The 8,349-nt window shown below is 31.1% G+C and overlaps 1 long non-coding RNA gene across 1 annotated transcript in view; it reads right to left on the bottom strand.

Annotated features, from left to right (window-relative positions):
• Positions 1-2,137: 2,137 nt before the first annotated feature.
• Positions 2,138-8,349, bottom strand: part of LOC111088942 — a 33,081-nt gene continuing 26,869 nt past the window's right edge. The window contains exons 3-4 of the long non-coding RNA XR_002613314.1: positions 6,230-6,355; positions 2,138-2,694 (exon numbers count right to left, since the gene is read on the bottom strand). This is a non-coding gene — a long non-coding RNA (uncharacterized LOC111088942). The remainder of the gene's footprint in view (positions 2,695-6,229; positions 6,356-8,349) is intronic.

The following is an 8,349-nucleotide window of genomic DNA, read 5'->3' as shown; positions in this document are numbered from 1 at the left end:
TTATTTAGTGTTGGGTGATCATTGAAAATGGAAAGGCTTTCTTTAATAAAGAGTTTATAATCTGTTGTTCTAGAGTGGATACTTTTAAAGTTTTCTAGAAGTATGGGGTGGTGGTTGTAATTCTCACTATGTAATCGAATACAAGAATCAGTTGGATTAGTTAGCTTATATCTGCCTCTAACTGAAATTTCCATATGCTCGTGTGCACGTATTTGTAGGTGACGTGTAGTTTTATCAACACAGGTAGCTTTACAGCTACCACAAGTCTATTTATATACAACCCACAAGCACATAGAAATGGGTAGAATGTCTTTGGTTTTTAACATATTGTTAGTTCTAAATGTTGACGTAAACGTAGCTTAAGTTGTGGGTAATGTGTCTTGATTAGTTTTTAAATTTGAGATTTAAGTTTAAAATTTCATTTGTCCATGAAAGGAGTGATAAGAACTAGTGGGTATTTCGAGAGATGTGTAACTTCTTAGTAAGTTGTATTTTAGTTGTTAAAAATGTTAGTGTTATAGAGTGGTTGGTTATTTTAGAGCAAAGCCAGGTAATAAATTAAGGGGATAATCATTACTTTGTAATGTTATGAATTTTTTAAATTCCTGAGTAAAGACAGAAGTAGTTAGAACAGATATTATACACTCTGTTTAGAAGATCTAGAACCAGGTTATGTTTGAAAGAGTCTGGTATTAAACTGTCGAAATGAGTGTATAAGTCAGTAAACGTTTTTCATGGTAAACAGATATGACAAGGAGATTGTTTACTTTGTTTACTTGAATGTTATTTTTTCCTCCATCTCACATGTAAAGTTTATACATGAATGTTATGAGTTTAGATATTGTAAAAACTTCTTGGCATGATCAGTGTTGTGAAAGAGTAGAAAAATATCATCAATGTATCTTCTACATAATACTGGTTTCTAATAAAGGGGTAACTATCCAGCCACTGATGTTCATAATAACAGAGAAAAATATTTGCAAGAGTCAGACCTAAAGTTCATACCATCACAACTCTGTCTACCTGATCATAAAGTTGACCATTAAAAACAGTGATTGTCCTTGAGGGTCAATTTAAGGTGTTTGAAATGTTTTTGGTTAGAGTGCAGAGCATTTTTGGTACAGAATAACCGTTTATTAAATATTAAATTAAATAACGAATTGATTTGCATTAGGAAATTTAGATATGTCTTGAGAAAGGAGAAAAAGGTCTATAAAAGTATATTCCTTCTTAGTTAGTGAACTTAATGCAGGTTCAAGATATTTAGCTAACTTAGTAAAGCACATCACATACAAATCAAAAAAAGAGAGAAAAGGACTGCTTAAACACAGGTGTACTCTTCCATCAAGATAATGCAGTATCTCTTTTCTTTAAAGGTCAGATCATGACTTTTTCAGACACACGTCGTATAACATTTATGTAACATCAATTACCGCTTTAACAGCAGAATAAACACTGCAGTTTCTCTGAATTTCTAACTTAACCCAGTTGAAGAAAAAAATGGAAACAAGTATGAAAAACACTCTTTGTTGCACAAGACAAACATACAGTCAAGATATGTGCATAGAATGAATTCACAACACTACTCTCTAGTTTCTGATAGTTCTATCTCACAGGAACATTTGAATAAGACTGAGAGAACTTACTATTATATATATACGTATCAAACAGGTCAATTTTCAATTGCCATCCATGCCACATGGTCATTCTATAAGTACAAATAAAGGTGACACGTTCTTCAGACATTTCTAATCCTCTATGTGACTAAATTCACTAGGTTTGCTTCGGTTATTTGTGTGAAGCAACACACTAAATTATTTGTGCTATCTGTCCCTAATTTAGAACTGATACGCTAAAGGAGAGAATGCAGTTAGTCAACAGCACCCTCTGCCAACTTTTGATTGGGCTACTCTAATTGATTTGTGGGATTTCATTGTTACTCTTACATGCTAACCACTAGGCCATACTCAGCCTTAGCATACAATATTCACAATACATGCTCTAAATGTATTTGTGAAAAATCCTGGTGAACAAGTAATTTTCACTTTTTAAACTAAAAGGAAAAGAAATAATTGTTGTTTCACACATCACTCTGTAATGATAAATAGACAAGCCATGTAAAATAAAAATATATTTTTAATAAGACTTACATTGTACATTATGATCATTTTAAAAGTTCTGTTAATTTCCAGAAGAAATAAATACATAAAAATCTTGCAAGAATAAAGGTTTAAAAATTTCTTTAACGTCAGATTTTTTGTTTAAAAAATTTCTCTAATGTCAGATTTTTTAACTACTGAAGCCTACTGACATAGTTATCCATTAATAAGGTCAAGTTACTTTCCAATAAAGGGAAAAAAAATTTACTGAATGAATATTTATCCTAGGTTGCAGAAACACATGACACAATATTTGTTTTATTTTAACCTTTTTCTTCAAGTAATGCATGTCCACTGTTTTATTAATTTCTATATTTTGAGCTTAGTAAAAAAAGAAGTGGCATGAGATATCAGTAATATAAAGGTATTAAATGTCAATACTGATTTGAACAAGAGTTTTACGAAGAATAACTGTACAATTTTGTACTGACAAAGATTCTGGTATTTGAAACTACCATAGCTGACATTTTGCTCATCTGGTGAAACATCAGTTATGAAAATCTTGCAGTGTGAAGATAAGTCTTGTTTTCCAAACCTTAAAAATACAACAAGATATCAAAAAATTATTTCAGAGTTACACTCATTTACTCAAACGATACAGTTAAATAATTTTATTAGATGTGTTTTAGTATTCCAAAGCTAATCACTATTTAACTACATTAATATTAACTTCATGTATTAAGGGAGATGTAGAGAGTAAATAATGGAGATTTGAGCTCTGGGACAAAGAAATATTTGTAGTTGTAGGTTAAAGCATTTTTCTGGAGCAGTATTTATGTATTATTTCAATACTTTTAAAGTCTAGATTTGGGTTTATCTTAATTAGTTTAGTTGGAATTGGACACCTTTTTTTTTCTTTTTAGGTAACTACTAGTACTGGGTTATGGGATAATACAGCTATTAAATATTAGATTAAAATAGTTTTTCTAGTGTTAGCTAAGTAAGATGGATAATTTGTTTAACTTTAAGGTTTAAATTAGCAAGTTATTGCATGTAACTAGAAACGTTGTGGTACTGACATTGGTAATTAAAGGTATAAGTAGTGGGTAGTAGAGGATTTTGGTGATACACTTATCTACAATTAAATATTGCTTAATCTACAATTTGACTTAACAAGTTGTTATTATTGCAATGTTAGGATTATAAGAAATAAACTGGATGACCTTACAGCTATGGTTGGAACAGAAGGTTTAGATGTAATGGGAATGACTTGAACCTGGTTAAATGTAGACATAGAAGGTTATAGTTGTTTAATATGGATAGACTACTAAAGAGGTGGGAGGAGGAGGAGTTGCTTTATATGTAAAATGTGAGTTATATTCTGTTCCAGCTGAGGATATCAAAGCTAATTAGCAATGAGGTTGAATCTGTTTTGGTTTGTTAATGGTTATAAGGAAAGAAGGCTTTTGGTTGGAATTTATTACAGACTATCAGCAGGAACTGATGTAATTAATGAGAAATTCACAGTGAGATAAAGAATTCAACTGTTAATGAGATTATAATTATGGGAGATTTCAATTTCAGATATATAGATTGGGCAATGTTAGAGTCAAATTATGAGGGAGACAAGTTCTTAGAAACTGTTCAGGATAGTTTTCTTCAGTAATTGGTTAGAGAACCTACCAGGAACAATGCTATTTTAGATTTAATAGCCTTTACTATAGAACTGGTTGACAGGGAGGAGATTGGAAATGTCTGACAGCAAGTGTTCATTCCTTAATTAACATTGACTTTTTGCTACATGTGAAGATAAGGAATAATAATATATTGGTTAAAATGTTGAATGAATGAGAAAAGAGTTATCTGCTGAATTTGGCAAATGAATTAATTGTGGAAATTTTAAAAAATAAACTTAGATATGCAAAACAGGCACATTACTTATAGAAAAAAAATGGTGGCTGCAAGTAAAAAAATCAGGTCAGTATACAAAAGATGTAAAGGGTGAAATTAAAGAAAAGCACTATACATTTAAGAAGTTTAAATTGACTGCAATAATGGGAGATTATAAAAGATCAAAAGAGTTGGTCAAACAGGAAATTAAGAAATAAAAACTATATGAAAAATAGTGGCTGTAAATGTAAAAATTAATAGTAACAATTTCTTTAAATACATCAAGAGTAAGCATAATGTTAGGATGGGAGTAGGGCCTTTGAGGAATGATACTGGAAGGTTAATACCTGACAATTATGTAATAGCTAGGTTCTTAAATTTTACTTTTTATTCGATTTTTACTGATGAAGATTTAGGCAATATTCATCATCCTGAACAATTGCTAAATGGAAACATGAATGAACAAGGTGATCACATTTATTCTGAGCCTGTTAATAAAATACTGGGATAATTAAAGAACATAAAGCTCCTGGGTCAGAATATTTACCCAATGGTTTTAAAGGAGGTAAAGGATTAAATAGTGAGCAGGTGCCAGAAGGTTGGAAGTTGGCTAATGTTACTTCTCTTTTCAAAGGTGAAAAAATTGTTACAGTAACTACAAATCTATCACTCTTACATTAGTGGTGGGAAAAGTTTAATAAAATATGATTTGCAAAATCATTTAAGAAAGTTTAAAATTCTGTTGGATAGTCAGCATGGTTTCAGTAAGGGAAAAACCTTGCCTTATTAATTTTTTGACATTCTTTGAAGAGGTTACTACTTATGTAGATGACAGTAAATGTGTGGATTTGGTGTATCTGGATTTTCAGAAAGCATATGACAAAGTGTTACATAAAAGGTTGTTAAAAAGTTATCTCTATAGGTGTGTGGGAGAAGTTGCATCTTTAGATAGAAAACTGGCTGGATGGAAGAAAGCAGAAGGTTATTATAAATGGAGTTCAGTCAAGCTGGATTCAAGTCAGAAATGGAGTATCTCAAGACTCAGCATTAGGACCTGTGCTGTCCTTGATTTACATCAGTGACACAGATGAAAGAATGGTCAACAGACAATTTACATCTGCTGATGATCTTTAAGTTTGGGTGTTTCTGACTGTGTGGTGAATGCTGCTACTTTACAAATGAATTTGGATTTATTTGGCAAATTAGGCAAGTATAAATGACAGATGGCTTTTAATTATAATAAATGAATTATGAGTGTAATTTTGATGGGAATAACCTTAACATTATTTACAGTGTTCAGTATTGAGATTCTGGAAAGTAATTCAAGCTGGCAATGCCAATGAGTAAATAGATATGCTGTGTTTGTTTACAAAATTATTTGTAAGTTATAATGTAAAATTTATATACATATTATTGATACTCATTATAAACATATTGTTGGAATTATATACTACAACTTTTAGGTAAGAAATTACAAATAACAAAAACTTATAAAAAGAAAACATAAAAAATAAAGTGATATGCTGTTTTTCATTTGACATCTTTATAAACCAACTACTACACATCAAGAGAAATTCATACTTATTTTAATGTGATTTAGTCCTGAAAAGTTCAAAATAAAATGATCACCATTAATCATCACTCTTGACTAGTCATAACTAATTCAATTCAGAAAACAGTCTATCATGTCTAATTTTTCTGTTTCACGGAGACAAATAATATTTTCTTTATAATTAATTTGTTATTACATATTTATAATAGGCCAATTATATCTTATAATACTGCATTCTGTATGTAGTCTCTTACGGTTTTCAAGAATTAGGAGAGTGTATAATAACAGTATTCCAACCACACTACATTCACTGTATCCATTGCTGATGATGCATTTCACTCAATCTAGAGCTCATCAAGCTAGCTGGAACACAACAAACACAGTAGTGGTCAGAACACTAAATGTATAGACTATCTGTTATGACAACAGCTATTACTTGTGTGTGTGTGAATACCTTTCTCAAGCTGGCAAAGCATGATTAAAATTAATTTACTGCAGAGAAAGAAAATATAGGTTAGTAACTGTTTTTTACCTCGTGATTTACTTTCATATTCAATTAGCAACTAATATTACATTTTACAGCCATGATGAGTTATTATTAAATACACAGTTTCTGAAGCCTAGTTTCACATTAGTTTCATTTCCGAAATATGAATTCAAATAAATAATAACTTTCCATGTTGCTCACCCGTTACAAAGTCATTAATGTGAATCCATAAATTGGACATCACTCAGTAGGAATACTGTTTTAGGAAGAGGTCGAGGTTGTGGGGACAGAACTGTCAACATCTGTCTTTCTGTGTCAACAGCTGTGCTGTGTAAACAAGATGTTAAGGTTATGAATACACAAACATCTAACAACTTCTGAGCATCTTCATTGACTTGTATATTAACTAATATTATTTTCACTGTTCAAAGATATATCTAAAAACCCATACACACTTTTATGATGAGAGATGAACTGTTTAAACAAACTATTTTTATATATACAATTGAAAATGACTATCAATGTTTAAAGTAAATGACTGTATACATACATAAAATATTAAGTTTTAACTACAGGTTTGGTATCCAACATTTTGTTTTTAATATAAGCAATTTTCAATGTACTGTCAAGAAACATGAACATAAAGGAAATTACTTTGGATAGAAATAGTACCAGAAAAAAAATGCATTTTGAGTGTACTTGTATACAATAACAACAATAGTTAGATAGGGTATTTTAAATATATCTGTTTGTTTGTTGTTAAGAATGGTCTATCTAATATCTATGCTCTGCTTACCACAGGTATTAAAATTGATCTTTAACATTAAATGCCCTTAGGTGTACTGCTGATACCTTAGTGAGCAAGATTCATTTTAAAAATGAAAAAAAAGTTATTTAAAAAGTTGAGTCTGGGACAACAGTGCTTCCTAAAGTTTTTCAGCTCGTGGCACACTTTTAATGTCCCAAACTTTTTGTAGCACATGTAAATAAGTCTGTATGACTAGTGGCACCCCCCAGAGTACGACTGTCAGAAATTACTATTATACTGTGTATCATGGAGAAAATAAATCAAATTTTAAATTTTTAAAATATATCAAATTGATAATAAGTTTACATTACCACATAAAAATTACTTAATAATTGCAAAAATTATGCGGCATCCCTGAGACCCTTCTGTGGTACACAGTTTGGGAAGCACTGTGCTACAAAACACTCATGTAAGCAAAGACCACTAATAGCTAGTGATAAGAATGTAACAATATGAAAATAACACAGACACAAAATAATATACAGCATGTGCACCATGTACAGAATAAAAAGTGCTCTCCATCAGCTTTTAAAATCAATTTGCAAATGTATATTTTTAAATGAGGTGAAATACTAATTTAAACTTGCTTTTGTTTTCCTACTACATAACTACTATAAAAGTCTTACCTTACTTTACAGAAGAAGTACTTCTATCTAATTGCATCAAAAACAATATTGCATATTCTGGAGTTTCCACCATATCAGTTGAAATAGTAATTATAGAATATTTATTTTAACTGTAGCAGACTGCTGATATAATTTAACAGTTTGTATCAGTGGCATAGCAGGAGGGGAGGCCGTGGGGTTCAGTCGCCCCCGGGTGCAGGTGTGAAGGGGTGCAAAATTTCCTCTGGCCTATAATGCCTATTAATTAATAATTATGCCCTCCCCTAGGATATAGCGCAACTGCCCTACATTAAGTAAATACGACACATTATTTGTGTGTATTACGCTTGCAGTTTTAACTTTTAAAAGCCGCCCACCGAAGTACAGTGAGAACGAATTGACGTACAGAAGTAAATTACACTGTTCCATCATTCATCTGTAGATCAAATACAAGTCCTAGAGTACAACATACAAGTAAGTGTATGTTAAACAAAAAGAAAATAAGAGATTGATGTAACATATTAACTGGTGTGCAAGATTGGCAATATATGCAGCAGGCAAGGCCTAGATCTAGATCTAGTAAACATTATAGGCCTAGTGGTTTGTAATTGTATTGACTGATTGAAAATCATGTCTTACCCAACTAATGTACAAGACTTTAGGTCTAATTGCAGTTATAACTTTATTTCTAGATCCTAGGTTCATCATCATACAAATTGTAGCCTATATTATAGGCATACTTAGATCTATACTAACTATTAAACTAGGCATTGCACTGGGACAGATCTAATGACTAAGTTAATAAATCTAGATCTAACATTTGTTCTAAAAGTTAGGCCTAATAAATCTAAATCTAGAATTGATGAGGCAGGATTATATGTAGATCTGGGTAGATTCAATACAAGGTG

This window comes from Limulus polyphemus, unplaced genomic scaffold, assembly GCF_000517525.1.
Source record: "Limulus polyphemus unplaced genomic scaffold, Limulus_polyphemus-2.1.2 Scaffold4821, whole genome shotgun sequence".
Lineage (NCBI taxonomy): Eukaryota > Metazoa > Arthropoda > Merostomata > Xiphosura > Limulidae > Limulus > Limulus polyphemus.
Note: the sequence above shows the minus strand (reverse complement) of the source record. Positions and strands in the feature narration are given on the sequence as shown.